This window comes from Belonocnema kinseyi, chromosome 10 (genome assembly GCF_010883055.1).
Source record: "Belonocnema kinseyi isolate 2016_QV_RU_SX_M_011 chromosome 10, B_treatae_v1, whole genome shotgun sequence".
NCBI lineage: Eukaryota > Metazoa > Arthropoda > Insecta > Hymenoptera > Cynipidae > Belonocnema > Belonocnema kinseyi.
The window spans coordinates 389,163-411,151 of record NC_046666.1 but is presented as its reverse complement, the minus strand read 5'-3'; the positions used below and the strand labels follow the sequence as shown (position 1 = coordinate 411,151).

At 26.0% G+C, this 21,989-nt stretch overlaps 1 pseudogene; it reads right to left on the bottom strand.

Moving 5' to 3' along the window:
- Nucleotides 1-20,934: 20,934 nt before the first annotated feature.
- Nucleotides 20,935-21,566, bottom strand: LOC117182122 (annotated as a pseudogene).
- Nucleotides 21,567-21,989: the final 423 nt, after the last annotated feature.

Genomic DNA, 21,989 nt, shown 5'->3' with positions numbered 1-21,989 from the left:
GATTGGCTAGGGCTAAAAATGTTTTGTTTTTTTAAACAAAATAATGGCATGTTTCTTCGACTCAAGGTGAAGAAGTTTCAGGATCGACATATAAGAATTTTTTAAAAATTTAGTTGAATTTTTAACAAAATAAGCAAATTTCATTAAAAACAGTACCATTTCCAACCAAATACGTAGTAGAATTTTCATCCAAGTAGAAAAATGTAAAAAAAGATTAAATTTGAACAAAAAACAGATGATTTTTCAACTAAAGTATACATTTTTAAAGAAAAAGATTAATTTTTTACCAAAAAAGACGAAGTTTCAACGAAATACATGAATTTTAACCAAAAAATGTGACAATTCTACAAAAAAAAATTTTTCAATCATAAAAGATGATTTTTTAATCAACAAGGAGGAATTTTCAACAAAATAGTTGAATTTTCGACCAAAGAAGATTATTTTTTAAACAAATTAGTTCAAATTTCCAAAACAAAATTAATTAAACCCCCAAAAAGTTCTATTTTTAACCAAAAAAATAAATTTTTAAGTCTAAAAGATGAATTTTCAATAATACAATTGAATTCTCGACTAAAAATGATGATTTTTTAAGAAAATAGTTAAATTTTTAAGAAAATAATTAAACAATTAATAAAAATAATTCCACTTCTAACCAAATAGTTAAATTACAAAAACAATGGCCGAATTTTAAAAGAATATTAAATTTTAAACAAAAACAGTTGGAATTCTTTTGATTAAAAAGGACGAATTTTCTATCCAAAAAGATAAATTTTCATAAAAACTCTTTAATAATTGAAAAATATGACTTTTCAAGAAAGTAGTTTTAATTTTCGATCAAAATAGATGAGTATTTTCCATTAAAAAGATTAATTTTAGAACCAAAAAAAAAAACAAATTTTCAACAATAAAGTTTAATTTTCGATCAAAAAACATAAATTTTCAATAAAAAAATACCAATTTAACTAAATTTCATTAAATTTTTTAATTTATTTCAATTTCATTTAAATGTTAAGTTTATTTAAAAATAATAATAAATTTTAAAATTTTACTACAATTCTAAAGTACGAAAAGAATTTTTTTTTTAATTATTTATTCATCATCTCGAAAATTTCTCTTTTTAAATCAACCGTAAGAGAAATTAATCAATTTCAAAACAATAATAAAAATATAATATTTTCAGGCTCTTTTTAATTTTAATATAATTAGGTAATTCAGTGCTCACAACATTTTTGGCGTACAGAGCGGGATTAACTACTGTTGGCGCACTTATTTAAAATGATTATATGTACAAGACAATTGTAACAAATGATACTTCTAAAATTTTCAAAACAATTCTTTGTTCACAAAATAGACTCGTAGATCGAAACGAAAAAAAAATTATTTCATTTTTATTGCTTCAGCGTAAATAATCGGCCGAATATTCGAAATCAAGCAGATCTCCTAGGACCGCAAATGCAACCCGAAACTCTAAAATTACAAAATAACGGAATGTAAATAGGAAAGTGAAAACACAAAGAATAAATTAAACCAATAGAACATAAATTAGGAAGGAGAGTAAAAGAGGATTCCATAGCCATAAATCTTTGTGTTAGTATAAGGACACTTTATAGTTTATACTTTATACCTACATAAAATTTCTCACAAGCATAAGGTCCCTTGAAAACATAAAAAAAAAAACCTTTCACCAAAATTTAGAAAAGCATTAAAATCAAATTTCACACGAAATATCGGAAAGACAGAAAAACTAAACTCCCACGAAATAAGTTGCCAGATGTGTCAAGCGGCCGAGAAGACAAACTCTCAAAATGGTCAATTGTCCTTTTTCCTTTTTTTTTTGTCTCTTCAAGTAAAAACTTAAAGAAACCTAAGTCGCAGAAGTCGAAAGAAATTGTAAGATGAAAACACATAAGGTGGAAAGACCATTTTCCCACATTTTCCCAGGTCATCGCCCAAGTCGCATTGATGTCCGCTTAAGTGTACCCCAACCATTGCTATAGCAATAAACTCTCAAAAATGCCCTCTAAGGCTAAGCCCTAAGGCCTAAGCGATAAAGTCTGTCCCTTAATCGTTAAAGTGGAATACTTTAAAAGCAGATAGATTCGTTTCACTCTTATACGATCTAGTTTAACGCTAAAAATATGCACTTTAATAGTTTAATGGTTAAACGATTGCATTTTAGATGCGCGATGATGCGATTCCAGGCACGCGCACACGCATGCGCGAAAAATTATTTTCCGGTAAGAGTAGGTTCCACTTTAACCGTTAAACTGCGCCTTCTACGTGTTAAATTAGAATCGCTTATCGTTGAAACGATTCTTGATTATTTAAAAGACTCGCACTTTATCCTTAGAGGATCTGTTTTCAAACTTAATTCTCAAATGATGGCACTTTGACCGTAAAAGTATTCTTTTATAGTTAAAAGAAAATTTCTGAGAGTGTACCTCTTACTCGCTTCGGATTAGAGGCAGGCATACCATTACTCTAATTTGGAAAGATTAGAATTGAAATTTATTCTGTTTTAAAGACCTTTAAACTGAACATTGCAAATTTTGCAAATTTAACCATTTTTAATGTTTTAAAAGTACGATGTGACTGCAATTTTTGATGTATCCATCTGCAATCATTCGCCTGAGAACATCTTCTATACATTTAAAATTATTGTACTGTCAATACTTTTAATTTAAAATATTTGACATACTATTTAATTTTTTAACGGTTTCATTTTAAAATATATTAACCTTATGAATTTTAATTTCAAAATATTGTGCAATTAGGCTGATTTTATGTACATATTAATATAAGAATGATGTTTAATCACAACAAATATTTTAACCAAATATTTTAATTTTACGTATTTTCCTTAATTTTCTCAATTATTGCAAATTTTTCTAAAAATAATATATCTTTGATAATATTCGCTAAAATATAATAATATAAATGTTTTCTTTTTATATGAATTTTAGTCAAATCTATTTCTTCTTTTTCAGGCTTTCAAAATGCTTAAAAAGTTTCAAAATTTTATTTCAAAATCTTCAACAACCTTATAAATTTTGTTTAAAATTGTATGGAATCTTTTTAAATTTGTTATGATTTTTCAAATTATTTTGAAACTTCTAAGCAATTTTTTATATCATTCTAATTTTCTCTGAAACTTTTAATAAATACTGCAAAATTAAAATAATGCGTTAAAATCTTCCGGATCATTTTGTGACAATTTTATAAATCTTTTTAAATATACCCTTAAAATTAATTGACAAAAAGCAAAGAATAATTTTCCAATTTTAAAATAAATATCGGTAAAGTATACAAGATAAAAAATTCTATAACTTTCATAAATTGTACAGATCGAAGGTTTAAAAAAATCTACGCTATAATTTTCAATGCTCTAATTTGAAGACTGAATCAACTGATAACATTTTTTTTATCATATAATTTTAAGCAATTTCAGTCAAAAGCATTAAAACTTGATAGATTACAATTTTTTAAATTAACACTTTTTAAACTAGAAGTTAAAGTTACAATCTTTTTATTTTTAGTTGTTAAAAGTTAATAATTGTTCAATTGTTAGTTATACATCAAATTAATATTTTTTACAGAAATCTTAGGTATATTTTCTTACTATCTGAAAAACTTAAAACGTCATTTACAACCGTTAAAATCTTATTTAAAGATTTTGAAAAATATATTCAAAATTTCCCCAGAAATCTTAAGACAATTTTTTTATTACCTTCAAACTTTCAAAATCCTTAATCAATCCTGAAAAATGAAAAATAACCCCTTAAAAGTTTATAATTTTTGTTTAAAATTTTGCAAATCTTTCGAAAACTTCATAAAAATGCTCTTAAAACTAAATTTTCTAAAATAAATAAACCATTTTTAATTTTCATAGGAATCTTAATAAATTTTTCTTATATAATTTTATTTTCAATGATTTGGAACCTTTTCAATTTTTAAATTATTTTTGAAATTCTTTCAAAAATTCTGAATATCGTTTTAAATGATTCGACTTTTTCTTATCATCTTTAATAAAACCTGCAACATTTTTTTATATGCCAGAATATCTTCCAGATTATTTTTTCTTTACAATTTTGGAAATCTTTTTAAATCTGTTTAAAAATACTTCTAGGACTAATGACGGGGTTTATACAAAATATTCCAATTTTTTACATGGAAATAAGAATTTTCAAGAAAAATGTACATTTTTAGCTCAAGAAAATAGTTTAATTTTTTAACCAACTAGTTGCATATAAATATTTATGTGAAGTTTCCACCAAGAAGAATAATCTTCTACCAAGTGCAAACGTAAATAATATAGTTAAGTTTTAAGTTCAAAAATAAATTTTTCAAAAAACCGACCTTTCAACTAAAAATATCAAAAATTTGCAACCAAATCAATTTTTAACTACAAAATTGAATTTGTATCTAAGAAGATTAAGTTTCAACCAAAACACAACGAATTTTCTACAAACTAGGTACATTTTTCTCGGAAAAAATTAATTTTGAACTAAGAAAATTAATTTTCAACCAAGATTATATTTCTACCAGAGAAGATGAATACATTTTTAGTTAAAATAAATTAATTTTAAAATAAAAAAAGAACGCATTTTTAACAAAGGAGAGCATTTTTCCACCAAAAAATATTAATCTGAATCAAACAGAGTTGAATATTTAATACCAAAAAAATTCAGTTTGACGTTTGAAAATCAAAGTATAAGTTTTAAAAAGAAGTAAATCTATAAATGGACTTAAATTTACAACCTGAAGAGACCAACACATTTTCATTTTTATCAAAGATTTTTTGTGCTCTTCTCATTTGAGTGTAATAAACTCCATGGGCCGATTTAAACTAGACATATTGTAAATTTTATTTTCAGAATTCTCTTTAATAAAATTAAGCTGTTGTCCTTTTTGTTTCCACTTTAGAAATTTCACATGGAGTTTTTTACTCTAAAATTCGAAGATATTTAGCTTCAATTTTCAAAGGTGCGTAAAATTAATTTAAATTTTAAACAAATATTACAAAATTCTTGAATCAAAATGAAAATTTTTGATAAGAAATTCAACTGGTTTGTTTCAAAATTTAATTCTCATTTAAAACTTATGATTATAAATTGATTATTATAAACTGATTTTTTAAAGTAAAGATTCAACTATTTTGTTTTTAATTTTATGTTTAATTTAAAAATGTATCTATTTCCGTAGAAATTGCATCTTTATACGTTAAATATTCAACTTTATTTGTGTTTATTTATTTTAGGTTTGAAAATTCATTTCTTTTGTCAGAAAGTTCATACATTTTTAAGGCATCTGTTTAATTAAAATTGATCTGGTTTAGCTGCAAATTTTACTATTTTTGTTTGAAAATTCTTTTTTTTTTTATTCTTTTTTTTTATAAAAATTTATTAGTCCTTTTTGGTAGAAAAATAATCTCGGTTGAAAATTAATTTTCTTAGTTCAAAATTTCTTCTAACAAAATTTGACTAATTTGTAGAAAATTCGTTGTTTTTTTATTGAAAATTAATCTTCTTGGAAAAAAATCAATTATTTAGTTACAAATTAATTTGGTTGAAAATTCAACTATTTTGGTTAAAAATTCGTGTATTAAAAGGTTTTATTAAAAAATTCAGGATAAATCGAACCATTTTAAACTATATTCAGAAATTCAAAAAAAAAGAAAGAAATAATTTAACATTTCAAAAGATTTCAACAAAATTTTAATGAAAATGTGTATTTTTTAAGGTTTTCAAATAAAATTTTGAAGCTGTTAAAGCATTTTTATAGTTTGAAGATAATAAAAAAATTTTCTTCAGATTTCTGGGAAAATTTCAAATGATTTTTTTGTTTCAAAATTATTTTTTATAGAATGCTTAAAAAGAGTTTAAAATAAATGCAAATTTGGAAGAATGAATAAAAATTGAACAATTATTATTTTAAAAAAATAGATTAAGTTTTTACTTTTGCCAAGCTAGGGCCCGGTTCGAGCCATGATCACCTTTCAGCAAGGAACTGTTCTACAATCTACATATTCAACTACTTTACGGAAAGTTGGTTTTTTGATTAAAAATGCCAATAAATGTTTGTTCTATGATTAATTGTTTTATTAACAATTGGTGCATAAAAATAAATTATTTTCCAAAAACCAAACGAACGATCAAGTAAAAAACAACATTAATTTTTAATATCAATTTTTAAATTAGTACCGTGTAAATTTGATAAATTTCAAATCTGTGTGTGCGTAAAACTCAATTTCTTTAGAATATTTAAATGGTAAAATTATTTTATTTCAAATTATAAGCTTCTGAAAAATTTCAAGTGAACAATTTTTAATTGAATGGCGTTAAGTTGTAAAATTAAAAAAAAAATTAAACTTTTATAAATTGTAGGGTTCGAAGATTCTAAATTTTAGATCCTAGCTATCATATTCAATTCAGAAACAATCAAAATTAAGCGACTTTAATTTTTTGTGACTGAACATTTTTTTCTATTAGAATATAAATTAATTTTATTTTAAGTCGTAAAAAATGAACAATTGTTCAATTGTTATTCATTCCGAAAACCTGTGTTTCTTCTTATATCTTTTTTAATTAATTTAAAAAATTTTTAAATGATTAAAAATTTTCCCAAGAATCTTAAGAAAATTTTTGTATGATCTTTAAACCTTTCAAAATCTTTAAAATACTTAAAATTTATTTATCTCTACATTTTGCTTTAACCATTTTGGAATTAAGTTTAAATTTCAAATTATTTTTAAAATTTTTACAAAACTTCTAAATATTTATAAAAACTATTCAACATTTTTCTACAATTATCTTAATTCCTTCAAAGTTAAGAGAAAATGGCTATCAAATCTTACAGATTCTTTTTTGACAATTTTAAAAATCCTTTCAAATTTTTAAAAATATTCTCTTCTAATAAATTATTTAGAATAAAAAATCATTTTGAATTTTTTCACGAAAATCGCAATCATTTTTTTAATTCTTTTGAAGCCTTTTAAAATGCTCAAAAACCTTCTAAATCGTTGTTTAAAATCTTCAAGAATCTAGAAATAAAATGTAAATCCTTTCAGGTTTAAAATTATTTGTCAGTCATCTTCAAACTTTGATATATATCTTAAAATCACTCTTGAATTTTTCTGAATTAATAATTAGTTTATTTTTATTTATTCATCATTCCAAATATATTCTCTTAAAATTAATTTTTTCAAAATGAAACATCATTTGCAATTTTCACCGAAAATTTGAGCAAATGTTTTTATTATCTTAAAAGATTTTAAAATCCTTGAATGGAATCAAAAAATTATATTTCAATCTTCACAAATTTTTAAAGATTACAATGGAATATAAATTAATTTATATTTTGCATTAAATTCTTTGAAAACTTTTTAAGTTTTAACTCAAGTTGGAATATTTTTAAAACTTCTAAATATTTAGTATGCTTGCGCGAATTTTCGAAAATTAATAATTGTATAATTGTTATTTATACATAAAAATTGAACTTGAATTGATTTTTCTCTAAAATTTTAACTGTTTAAGGCTCTCTATTTTAAACAATAATTTAGTTTCAAGTTATTTCGTTTTTTCGATATTAAACTTGTAAAAATTTACCAATAAACTTCGAAATTGAACAAGAAATTCTCTCAGAATCAGAGAGAAAATTATAGATAACTATAATATATTTAAAAGTGTCACACTTTTGAAAAATATTGGGATTATTCTTTGATAATCTGCGTTTTAATTTTTTTTAATTCCAACACTCATAACACATTGCCAAATTTTTTTTTTTGACAAATAGGTATAAGATACGTATCGTCTTATACCCTGTTAAAACCCAACAAATTTTAGTAAGAACTAATTGTTTGATTAAAATTTATGTGTTTCGGTAGAAAATATTAATATCTTTTTTTTGAAAAAAATTTGTTTTTTGTATTTTAAATTTATATTTTTAACTAAACATTTTTTCGTCTTTTTGGTTGGAAACTAATAATCCTGATTGAAAATTAATTTTTTCAGTTCAAAATTAACTTCTTCCGACCAAAATGTAACTAGTTTATAGAAAATTCGTTGTTTCTTCGTTAAAAATTAATCTTCCTGGAGAAAAATTCTGTTTCATTAGTTAAAAATTAATTTTGGTGACAATTTAATTATTTTGTTGAGAACTCGTTTTTTCATCTCAAAAATTGACGTTTAAACATGTCTTTTTTATTGGTGTTGAAGGTTATTCTTTTTGGTGGAAACTTCATATAAATAATAATATTCAACTATATATGGTTGGAAATTAAATTATTTTCTTGAATTCAAAATTTACATTTTTAACAAAAATGCATATTTTAGGCATTTTTGATTGCGGGTTTCATTAAAAATGTAGGAAAAATTCGAGACATTGAAGAGATATATAGAAGTCTTGAAAGAATTTGAAATATAATTCAAAAGTCGAAAAGATTCCAAATAAGTAAAAATAATATTGTTTCATACAAAAATCTTATTAAAATTCCTGTGAAAATTACATGGTTCTTTATCTTATTAGAAAATTTATTTCAAGAGAATATTAATTAATCTTTTTTTTTTTAATTTTCATCTGATTCGCCTTTTTTGTTTAAAAAATTTGTTTAAAAATGCATTTTTTATTTAGAAATTTCATCTTTTCTAGTTAAAATCACAAATGTTTGGTTAAAAATGATTGTGTTTCTGTGAAAAATTAGTTTTTTTAATAAAAATCAATGTTTTAATAGAAAATTCGTATTTTTCGATTAAAAAAATCGTACAAACTGGTAGGAAATTTATCTATATGGTGGAAAATGTATACCTTTTTGCTGAAAATTCGTCGTTAAAAATAGATTTTAAACTTAAAAAATTTAATTAGAAATATTTATATTTTATTTCAAAAGAATATTTCATAAATAAAATCTAATATATAATAAATTAAAATTAAACAGTATGGATTGAAAATATATGAGGCAAATATATAATTGAAAAAATCTGATTTATTGCTTCATGTTTATTAAATAAGAAACGAAATACGTTTCATATCATTATGCCTTGATAAATATTTACAGATTCTTTTTCTTCTTCATTACTTCATAATTTGTTGAAATTCATAAAAATTTAAGGTGAATTAAAGAAACATTCAAATGAATTGCAAATTATTTAAAAATATTTGAAAAAAACTTCATTCGATACAGTACCATTAAAATAAGCTTAGAAAAATTCAAGGGAATTCAAAAGAATTTGATGAAATTCCCAAGAATTCAAAAGGTGAGGTTGAAATACTTCAGAAGCAAGTGAATAAAAAATTTTGAAAATTAAAAAAAAATCCATTCAATAAGTGAAATTTAGTAAATTTAGAAGAATTAAAGGGAATTAAAAAATTCAAGAGAATTCGAAAGAATGTCAAAGAATTCAGGGTAAATTAATAAGAATTCAGGATTCCAAAATATATTTTCTAATACCTTCAAATCCTTGAAACCCTTCTAATTTCTAACAAAAATGTGACTAATGACTACAAAACAATTCAAAACAAATCAAATAAATTTTAATTTTTGTAATAAATGAAACAAATCAATTTATTCTAGTAAAGTTTGAGTGAACTTATATAGAGGAATTTAAGGAACATGAGAAGCATTGGAAGAAATTCATAAAAAATTGAGCTGAATTTCAGAAGCAATCAAGTCAATGAAAAAACAAATTTAAATATGAAAAAATTCATTGAGTTCAAAAAGTTTGAAATGAATTAAAATTTTTTAGAAATATTAAAAAGGCATTCAAAAGAATTTTATGAAATGCCTACGAATGTAAGGTAAGTTAAAAAGACTTCAGAATGAATAAAATAGAAAATTTTTTTTTAATCCATTAAATTGAGTAAACATGAGTAATTTAGAAGAATTCAAAAGAATTTAGAATAAATTAATAAGAATTTAAAGCTAATTCTAAAAAGTATTTAAAAATCTCTACAAATCCAATAAAATATATCAAAATCTTTAAAAATTACTAAACCTTGGAAATCCCTTGAAATTGCTTAAATCTCTTGAAATTGCCTTGGAATCTTAAAAGACCCTAAAATATTTCAAAATCTTTTAAATCCTTCAAACTATTGAAATAAATTTGTAAAAAATTGGGAATCTTTTAAAATTTCCTAAAATATATACATAATTTTTTACATTTTTTTCCACATTGTACATTTTGAAAGCATAATGAATGCAAGTTAAGAAACACAATTATTTAAATAATTCATTATGATTTATTAATACAATTTCAGAAACAAAATTTGCAACATACGACATCAATGTTGCGAGTTTTTTCTGGAATTTTAAACTTTTCCTTGACTTTTTAGTTCGAAAAAATTGATAAATATTAATATTTATTTATTAAAATATTTATTAAAACCATAATAATTTGTTTAAACAATTATTTTGGTTAAATTTTATTAATGTTCAACCTGCTCTAAGTTCGAAGTGAAAATTTGACAAAAAGTGGATAATTAAAAAAAAAAACTGCAAAATCTGCCCAAAATTTCTAATAAATGTTAAAACTAAATGAAATTTGTCATATATGCGCGCACCAGATTTTGTACTAATTTTTATAATTTAGCTAATTAATCTTTCTGGTATAAAATATACCTTTTTGGTTAAAAATTCAACTATTTCTTTGAAAATTCCATCAAAAACTAAAATATTTGGTTGAGAATTCATGAATTTGTTTACGAATGATTTTTTTTTGTAGAGAATTAATAATTTGGTTAAAAACGTCATTTATTTGGTTAAATTTTTTGTTTTGTTTTGAAAATTAATTTTTGTAACTAAAAATTTAACAATCCTTTTCTCGTCGAATTTTTTTATAGACATTTACGGCTTTTCGATGAAAATTCAACTATTTCATTTGAAATTTATATTATTTGCGGTTAAAAACTTATTTCTCTAAAACTTAAAATTAAGCTATTTTATTTAAATTTACTTACTTTAATGAAAAATCGCCTTTTTTTGTAGAAAATTAAATTATTTTGGTATAGAAAACGCAGATGTAAATATTATATATAGTCTATAGTTTATACATATAGTGTAAAGTTTTTTATATTATATTTATTTGTTTCGTATACATTGTACAATGATCAATTTTTTATGTTCGCTTTTTTCTAGAATTCGGATCCTTTTCAAATTTGAAACTTTTATAATTTAATTTATCATGCAGTATATATTAAAAAAAAATTTTTTTAATGAATGTTGCACCGTAAAATAACTGAAATCATATTCAGTAAAATTCCACTGATTTAAACAGAGATTTGATCGGCTTTTAAGTTATGTCTGAATTTAAGTCTCAATACTGAAATTTAGGTAATAAAAACTGAAAATTAGTTAAATTTTTCCTAAATTAGGTGAAATTTGACTGAATTCAACTCGAACTAATATTACAGTTTGAGAATTCATCTTTTTTTTTAAATTTAAAATTCAACTTTTGGTTAAACGTTATGCGACTGTTCCCCCTGGGTACATACATCGAGTACCAAATTCTACGCATGCTCTCCATATGTTGGACAAATGCATTTCGTTTTGTTCACTTTCTATATCAAATAACATTTTGTTTTGAGAGACTTGATCTACGGTGATTCCTGGCACAGAATCTGCATAGACAAGATACAATTCCTCGTGGTAATCCGCGTCGTTGAAATCACCCCATACAGAACCGTTATAATATGTGACTCACTTTTTAGTCTTTCTTGTTGACGATGATAAAATTTTAGAAATTGCTTTAAATTTTAACATTTTAAATTATGCAAAAACTTGATAACTTTACTAAACTTTTAAATTTATTTATTTATTAAGAAAGAAAATTCGCTTTTTATCAAATTTAAACTGTACCAAAAATTATTCATAAGTTTAAAGTTTACATGTATGGTATTCATTCAAAAATAATTTTTTAATAATTGAATATGGAATTGACTATCAAGCTTTGAAAAATACTTTAGTATTTAATTTTGGCACATTCGACATTACATCTTGAGTCAAAACCTCCTCCGTTTTCCTATATTTATTTTCAATCAATTTTGCCTTCTCATAATAGGTGTATACTCGGAATCTCTTGTATAAAGGTAACTTTGTCGACGATTTTTTAAATTCAACAATCGTATTTTTTGTTCAGCGCCTTGAATAGTTTCTACAAAAAATCTTGGACAGGAACGGTTTATGTTTAAATTAATGTTCTGAAATCTAAAAAATTCACTGAATACATCTTTTTTGCAACTTATTTTAATGTTAGTTTCCAAATTTTTAAAAACTTTAGCAATAAAAGACAAATTTCTTCATGCATATGTCTGGTAAATATTATAGAATTACTAATAATATATTTCAAATTCTTTTTGGGCGAGTACAATTTTTTTAAATATAAATAAATAAATGTTAATTTTTGGACACAATGAAAAGAAATTAAGTTCTTGTCTTGCACGTTGTTTCTTAACACGTATTCCACCTAGGCCTAAAGTGTTTTTTTCTTTTCATATTAATTATGTTTCAGCCGACAGCGTACAAAATATTAAAAAAAAAACTATTTACTGAAAATAATAATTTTGTCATCGATATATATAACTTCACCAAACATTCAAACTAGGTTAGGTTGACCAAACGTCTATTGACGAGCGCGATATAATATAATTTAATTATTTTTATTGGAAATAGGGACAATAGGGGCAAAATAGGGAAATTTCTACATGGGCTACTCTATAAATATTAATCAGTGAAAAATTCACTGATTGAAATAGTAGATAGACATTTGACTAATTAATCAGTGATTTTGGACTTGTTCACTAATCAGTTCAGTAAGACTAGAGTAAATCATGTGAATAACCTCTAAATTTTTAAGTTAAGCGTTGATGTTACTTTTTCACTTAAGTAGCAAGAAGAAATCCTTAATGAAATACATTTTTTAATGTTCGGGCTGTAAGGCTGCTAAATTAACTGCGGGATAAATATACTCTTGACTCGTATAGGAAGTGCTTACTTAAGGGCATGTGATACTTAGAAAATTGTCGATTTTACCAGTTTTAGGTTCCCCGGCTTTTTTTCTAGAATAATAAATATTTTGTGTTAAAAATTTGGAATCTTACGAAAATACTTTTATTCTTTTTAATCCTCTCACAATATTGTTAAATAGTCTTTTTTTTAGTTTTTTTTGTTGGTACAAACTTCGTTTAAATTATTTGAGATCATTTCAACTTTTAAATTAATTTTGAATCTTTTTAAAATTTCTAAATACCTCTTAAAATTTCTCAAATTTTTTCTACAAATAATGAGTGTTCAACTGCTACTTAAACACCAATATTAAAAAATTTCGCTTAAAAATTAAACTTTTTTTTTTTAAATAACAATCAAAATAATAACCTTCAAAGCTCTTCGAAATTTTAACGATTCAAGGATTTCTATGTCAAATAATTCAGTTTCAAATTGTTTACTTTTAAATATTCGGTTTGAATTCATTCATTTAAAATAAACAGGCAAATATTGCTAAATAATAAATAATTATTCTTTTTCTTAATACAAAAATTTGAAATTACATGGATTAAAAATTGAATATTTTAGACTGAACCACTATTTTAAATTGAGTGAAAGCGTTCAATTAGAAAACACATATATTATTATGAAGTAATTTTTAAATTAAAAATAGTTTAAAAAGCTTCAATCGGATGTTTGCATTTTTTTCATCATTAAGACTTTCGAACTTAAAAAAATTTAGTTCTTAACGTTAAAGTCTGGACAATTTTCATTTTAAACAGATTTAGAATCGCTTTGAAACATGAGTTGTTCTTCCCTTTGAAAAATAATTTATTCGAATTTACAGTTAATAAAATAAAATTTTTTTATCAAGAAGTTTCAAATTCAAACGCTTTTAATTATTTAAGTCTTTAAGACTGCTAAGTTAAAATTCTTTAAATTAAATATAATAATCTGAAGTGGAAAGTTTTGTAATTCCCCCGGCTTTTTGCCTAGGTTAAGAAACATTTTGCCTCCAAAATCTGGGAAATGATAGCGAACATGCTAACGGACGTCCCCACACACTTTGTTTGTGTTATTTTATCAAAAAATTTTGATATTGCTAACAACGTGCGTGTATATTTCGAGGTTATGTGTGTTACAATTCACCCGAGCGTCTATTCTAAACTACACAATATTTTTGGCCGAAAACTTTGGACTTGCAAATAAACATAGTAACTAATCTCCCGGAACTAACCTTGTTTGCAGGCAATCAAAAAAGTTTATTTCATAAATAATTTTCAGATTATCGGAAAGGCAGAGATGATAAAGGACGTAACATCAAAATAATGCATATGCATAAAATTTTTATGTAGCACAATCATTTTTTTTGTTATTATCCCTCAAAAAAGAGTCTGGGGACGTCAGTTATGATATTTTATAGCATCTCCAAATTCAGTTTTTAAAAATTTTCATTTTTGTGGAAAAAAAGCCGGGGAAACTGTAAGTACCACATGCCCTTAACGGGTTTGTACGTGATATTCCAATCTTGAAATTAAAGTAATGTGTGAGGTTCTCATTTAGAAGCATCTAAACTATTCATCTTTTTTAATATTTGATCAGATTTATGGATTTTAAGTTTTTGCTATGATTCTTTGAATGAATGTACTAAAATATTATTTTATTATAATTGATAAATTGACATGGTGCAGTGCTGCCAACCCTCAAAAGTGGTCATTTCACTGAATCAATAAGTAACCTTTCACTGATTGTCAGTGGCCCATGTCAGATTTAGAGAGTTTCTCTGTTGTGGAAAAGATTTCAGACTTGAACTGAGTGATCGAAAGAACATAAATAGGTATATCGATCTTTTTAACTGTAAGATTTTGATTTAATTCGGTTCATCGTACAAAGATTATTCGATCTTAGATTTGAATTTTTCGAAACTTTTGTATTTGCTAAAATGCTCAAATTATAAAACCTAAGAACTCAAAACGTTTGAAACTACAAAAAAAATGTTGCAATTTTATAAATTTAAAAACTTTAGAACAAAACATCCAAGTTTGAAAGCTTCTATTATGGAAACTTAACAAGTGTTTATATTTTGTTGAATCATTCAAATCTGGAAAGGGTTTAAATTGGTAAAATCTATGAAATTTGGAATCTTATCCCAAATTAAACTGTTCTACATTTTAAAGCCATCATATTTCATTTTTCAAGTTTTCATATATAGTATTTATGATAAGAAAAAGTAGTTTATTAAAGATTCATCGAAATTTAAAAAAAATCATTATTTTAAACAACAAAATCTTATTAGCTTTTTTTTAACATTTTTTTTTTTTGTCAAAATCGGTAAATAAGTCTTGTTCTTTTCTTTCTTTTTTTAGGTTAATCTTGTAGGGCATTCAAAAAGCAACATCTTTCTTTCCTCGGCTATTTTTCATCTCGTGCGTTACTTGGCTTAAAATGTTGATTCTGGTGTTTTTTGGAATTTTGTAAATGCTATAACTCTGGTAAATTTTGGTTTTACAGAAAAAAGTCATTAGGATCACTTGTTCGTCTGTTTTAACACTATAAATATCCGTACAGAAAAATTTTGAATTTTGATAAAAGTGGTCTCAAAAATGTTCAAAATAGGCTCAATTTTTGAATTTTTATCCAAAATGGCTGGCTAACGAACTTGACCTTCATTTTAGGACACTAAAAGAGTATACCTAAGGCTAGTCCAATCTGTCAATTCTTTCGAAAGTTATCGTTCTGACAAACTAGAAATCTACAGACACACAGACACATTCGTAAAAACCGGTTTTTTGGATGCAGGCTGTCTCAAAACGTGGACATTTGACAAAAGCGCGGGGAGGGGGGGGGGTTAAATTTTACACAAATCAAATATCTTCTCTTGATGAGAATGTAAAAATCAGGGAATTTCTGTATGAAGTAACTGTAAAAAATATTCAGGGCTGCCACACAGTTACTTTTCTTTCAATGAACGACCTCATGGATTAATCGCTATTCAGTTCAGGTCTACACCTATTTCTGAATTCTTTTGAAATGTTTCAGGGTATTTTTTAAAATTCCAAGACATTTTTGATAGATGTCAATAATTGAAAGGGATTTTTAGGACTTTAAAGTCCTAAAAATCGGGGGTCCTAAAAAGACCGGGTTCGGACCGGATTCCGGCCGTGTTGCCCTGCTTGTATCCGGAATCTGGTCAGGCTGCCCGGTCGGATTCTGGTTGGTTTCGTCACGCTGCGCTGGTCGGATCCCGGCCGGGTTACCCGATCGGATCCCGGATACAAATAGGGTAACCCGGTCGGAATCCGACCGGTTTTTGACTGGGCACCTCGATCGCATTTTACTGGAGCCTTTTTACAACAGCGAACATATTCTACCAACTGGTAGAGATAAGAATCTTTGTCAGCACTTATTTCCACCTGTAAAAAGATGTTGGAATTTCAAGTTAAGAACTGCATGCACAATAATAAATATATTAACTACAAACATTGATTCAATGTAAGTACAAAAATATAGGTTATGATTCTTAAGTTTCAGTAAGAAATTCCATTGTAAGAAATTAAAGTTGAATATTGCACAACAAATTTATCTTAAGCGTAATTTAGTTTGTATAGGTTTTTTTACAAGAGATAAAATAAATTTCAGGGGTTTCACGTGACATTCTAACCTATGAAACAGGTTGAGAAAATTGATTTAACATTAACGTTGAACAATATTAATAATACTTACTTATTAACAAAATAATTCACTTACCTTTATAAATATTCCGCTTGCTCTAGAAAATTGGATACATTTTTGTGAAATTTAACAAATTTCTTAAGGATAACCTGGCGTCCACCGACGTTTTACTGCGTTTTTAGCATTAAAGACTCCGGAAGTCGCCGAATCGTATCACAAAAAAAAGTATAATTTCACTGGGAAACTATGTTTGAAAATAAAAAAGAAGTTGGTCAACGATTTCGCAGTCGCGGCAAGTCTGGAAACCGCAGAACCAAAAGTGGGAAAACATATAATTAAAATTAGTTTAATTTTTCTTTCATAATTGATAAAAAAAAAAACACCTAGAACACCAAAAATCGGTTTTTCGCCTGTTAGATATTTACGAACGACCCACTTACGGCAGTCGTTTGTGGATATTTCATAAGATATTTTTAAGGTTATGATACTTCTATTATGCACCATTTTTGGCCCGACTGGGTTCCGGTGGGAACTCGGTCAGATCCCGGCCGGGCAATTAACAAAATAGTATCCCAGTTTGACCCGGTCAGATTATGGCCAGAAACCTTCTTCTGTTCGGGTTAAACCGGGCTATTTCTACACGGGTTATAGTCCTTTTTTTAAAACATCTAAGTCATTTTCTGAAGCTTTTGAATGAAAATATTTTAGGATAAAGAATTTTCTAGAATTTCGAAAGACATGGAACGATTTTACAAAGCCTAATGTTAACTCAATTCTACTTAATTGGATGGATTGTTTTAAGTTTTTAAAAATTTTTATTCAATCTAGAGGATCAATTTGATTCAATGATTAAATGATTTAAAATATTTTTTTCAAATTCCTCAGCATTTTCAAGAGCTTTGCAATATTAAAAAAAAAGGGATTCTAATGGATTTAAAATATTTTTAGTTATTTAAAAATGTTTAAAAGAATTTTTTATTAATTTCAGTAATTTAATCAGATTGCAAAGGACTTAAAATATTTAATGGCATTGCAAAAGATTCCTGGGCATTTTCAACAGCTTTAAAGAGTTTCAAGGGATTAAAAAAAATTTCGATGGATTTGAAATATTTTAGGAAGTTTCAAACAATTCCTGTAAATTTTTTTATCTATTTGAAAAATTGTATGGACTTTCAAAGAATTAAATATTTGAGAGTATTTCAAAAATATATAAAGAGATTTAAACAATTTAAAAGTTTTTCCAAGAGTTTTAATAATTTTAAGGGATGTTAAAAAATGTGCATGCAGTTGTAAAGAATGTCCAAGAATTTCAATTATTTTATAGAATTTTAAGAGCTCTCAAGGTATTTTAATAAATTTTCCAGAACTTCAGAAAATATCATCAGATTTCATGTAAGTTCACGGGGTTTTATCGCATTTTAATTGATTTCAAAGAGTTTATTCACAGGAGGTGAGGGATTTCCTAGAGTTTTAAAAATTTCAAGAGATTTTGGATTTGGAATATTTTTCGTAATTAATTTAAAATTCGCTCTGAATTCTTTTAAATTCTTCTAAATTTATTCAATTCTACTAAATTCAAAGAACTTTTAAACAGTTTTTGTTTCGTCAATTTTAAAGTCGTTAAAACGCACCTTAAATTTTTGGGTTATTCATTCAATTTTTTCAATTCTCCTTAATTTTCCTAAGCTCACTTCAAACATACTCAATGCAATCAATAATTTTTCCATCTGTTTTAATTGTTTTGATTTCATTTGATTGCTTTTTAAGTTGAGTTGAATTTTTTAAATGTATTTCATTGAATTCTTTTCATTTCCCTGAAATTTCTCTTTTGCTCGAAATTAGTAGGATTTCAGATTGGAAATTATTTTTTGGAATTTACCCGCAGAATTTTTATTGATTTACCCTGAATTCTTTTAAATTCCTTTGAACTCTCTTGCATTTTTGTAATTCACTTGCAGTTTCTTAATTCACTTAAATTCTTCTAAATTTAGTCAATTCTACTTAATTCAATGGTTTTTTCATTAATTTTTTTTATTTAATTAATCCTGATGTTTTTTAACCTCACCTTGAATTCTTAAGCATTTTATCAAATTCTTTTTAATTCCCTTGAATTTTTCTAAGCTTGTTTCAAAGTTACTGAATTCAATGAAGTTTTTTCGTATTTTTAAATTGTTTTCGCTTCATTTAAATTTTTGTTTTTAAATTCACCTTGAATTTTTATGAATTTCATCGTATTCGAATTTTGGCACAACTGCCTTAATTAAAGTAGTTGTCGTGCCAAGTCAGATATCTAGAGAAAATAGTTTTTCTATGATTTAAAGAATCAAAATATTATAACTGATGTCATTTCAAATAAAAACCTTATTTTTTATGAAAAATATTCAAATTCACAACAGAAAATATTAATTTTAACCATGTTTTTTGCAATTGAATTTTTTCCGACCGTCGCTTCATACCAATTTAAAAAAAAAATTGTATTTTAATAAATGGCGGCTTATTTTTCCGGGAAAGCATTCTCTGCAACTCTAATTTTTTTAATTTTAAAAATAGCTAAATAATCTTAAAATATAATTATTTGTTTAAAACACTTTTTCTTTACAAAAAATTTTTCTGACAATTCAGAGCCATTGAAGAAGCCATTGAAAAATTTACTTTCAAAATTGGAAACAGTAGAGTTGTAGAGAACGCTTTCACGGAAAAAATAAGTCTTCATTTATTAACATGCAATCTTATTTCAAAAATTGGTAAGAATCGATGGTCAGAAAAAATTAAATAGCACAAAACGTGGTAAAAATTATTTTTTTTTTGTGGATCTTAAATTTTTTCATAAAATTATAGATAAAAGGCTGTCAAAAATGTAAGAAAATAAAAAGTTATGAAATATATAATAATTCCATGTGAATTTTAAAGAATTTAGGATAAATTAAAAAAAATTAACCAAATTAACTAAAATTCAGATAAATTTAGAGGAATTTAAGGGTCGCAAGAAGAATTTGAAGAAATTTATAAAAATAATTAGATGTGAATTTAAAAAAAAAACATTTAAGTGAAATGAAAAAATATTTTTGGAAGTACATTTAAAAAAACCTTAAAAAGTCAAACTGTGTAACCAATATATTAAACTGAGTTTATTAAAATTAGCATAAATTTATAAGAATTGAAGTAAATTCAAAAGATTTCATCAAGCTTTAAAAGTAAAGAGTTGATGATAAATTAATAATAATTTAGGGTAAAAATTAAAAAAAAAATATCCATCAAATTGAATAAGATGGGAATAAACAGAATTAAGGGTAAATTCAAACGAATTTAAGTTCAACGAAAAAATTTGACTCCACGAATGAAATAAAATTTGAATTAATTTAAGGAAATGAGAAGAATTTCATAAAGTTCATGAAAACAATTCAGCAAATGCCACTGAGTTCAGTAAAATTAATTAATTTAAAAAAATCCATATGACTTGAATTGAGTGAATCAAGAATTTACCAAATGGCGGTTAAATTAAAATAATTTTACAGAATTTTCAAGAATTCTCCATAAATAATAGAAATTTAGGACGAATACCAAATTAATTTAAAATACATATTTCACTAATTTGAGTAAAATTGAAGTAAATTTAGAAGAACATAAAATAGAACTGAAAAATATATTTTAAATACGCAAAAATTCAATGGAATCCAGTTTAAATATTATATTTATTATTTAGGAGTGAATAAGAATCTAATTTGATCTCCACTTATAAATATAAGGTGCTTCAAACGATAGAATAATATACACAATGCCGTGTTACAAGAAAATGGTTCCGGATTTCTTTAAATTTCAGCGTAGTGGACACCCTATATTTGTATTTAAGTTAAAAATAAAATTCTTATATTTTTTTTTACTAAAAACGATCGATCAATTTTAAACAAAAAATTGAATAATTTTAGCTAAAGAAAAAAGTAATGTCGAATAAAAAAAACACGATTTTTCAACAAAATAGTTCTATGCAGTAATATGAAGCTGTTTTAAAAGTGAAGAATCATTGTCCTTTAATTTCATTACGATTAAAAAATAAAGCACTTCTCGAAAAAATTCTGAAACACCCGAAAAAATAATTAATAAAACTTTGAAAAGTAATGGCCAGGAATTTCGCAGATTGTGTAGTAATCCTGGTGCGTAGAATAAATTTAGCATGTATGAAGAGAACAATGAAAGAAACAAACGTCAAAAATGTTTTGTGGCCCTGAAAAGGGCCGTTTGATGTTGAATAGGAATAGGGCACTTCGAAGTGTCAAAGGAACATTCTCACTTTACTTCTTTGGGACCTTCTTTGCTACCGGCTTTTTTGCCTTGGGAGCAGCAGCCTTCTTCACTGGAGAAGCGGCCTTAGCTGCTTTTTTGGGAGCAGGCTTGACAGCCTTAGGCTTGGTGGTGGCGGATTTTGCCTTGGGTGGCTTCGGTTTGGCTGCAACCTCAGTAGCAGTCTACTTCTTTTCAGCAACAGCCTTCTTTGCTTTCGGGGCAGCCTTCTTCGCGGAAGCTGGCTTCTTCGCGACTTTGGCTGCTGGTTTCTTCGTAACCTTTGAAGCAGCAGACTTGGCAGCTTTAGGTTTGCTGTCTTTCACTGCGAGCTTGAAAGATCCTGAAGCACCTTTTCCCTTGGGCTGCACCAATTCACCACTGGCGACGGCACTCTACAAGTACTTCTTGATGAAAGGAGCCAACTTGTTAGCATCAAGTTTATAAGTTGTAGCAACGTATTTCTTGATGGCCTGACCTGAAGAGATGATCCACTTCTTTGCTTGAGTTCCTTGATGGCTGCATTCACCATGTCAGCAGTTGGTGGATGAGTTGGTTTGCTCTTGGGCTCCTTCACCTTGGGTGCGGCGGCCTTCCTCGGGGTCGCAACCGCAGCAGCAACAGATTCAACTTTGTCAGACATTTTTGAATGACTGAGGAATTTCCTTGATATCAGAGAAAAAGCACTGGGTATCTTCTCGAATTAATTCGACGCGTCTGATAGATCAGAATAATATTTTTCGGTCCGGCAACACCGAATGCCGTAACAGAGCGCGGACGGTCAAAAGACCGCTTCGCTCTTGCATTCACTCTTGCGCGAATTCATTGGGCGAGCGTAACCGCTTTCAAACACTTTAGGTCATTTCGGCAATATTGGGACCATTGTCATTTAATAAAATATATAGATTTCAATAAACAGATATTTTTAACGTCTTTTACACGGAAAAAAAAATCTTGAGGCGAACGAGTGAATCGAGAATATATTAAACTCGAAGAAAGTGCACGCTTGAATTAGGTAAAACGTTTAGTTAGAAGAGTTACACATTTAGTTACTTTATGTAAATTG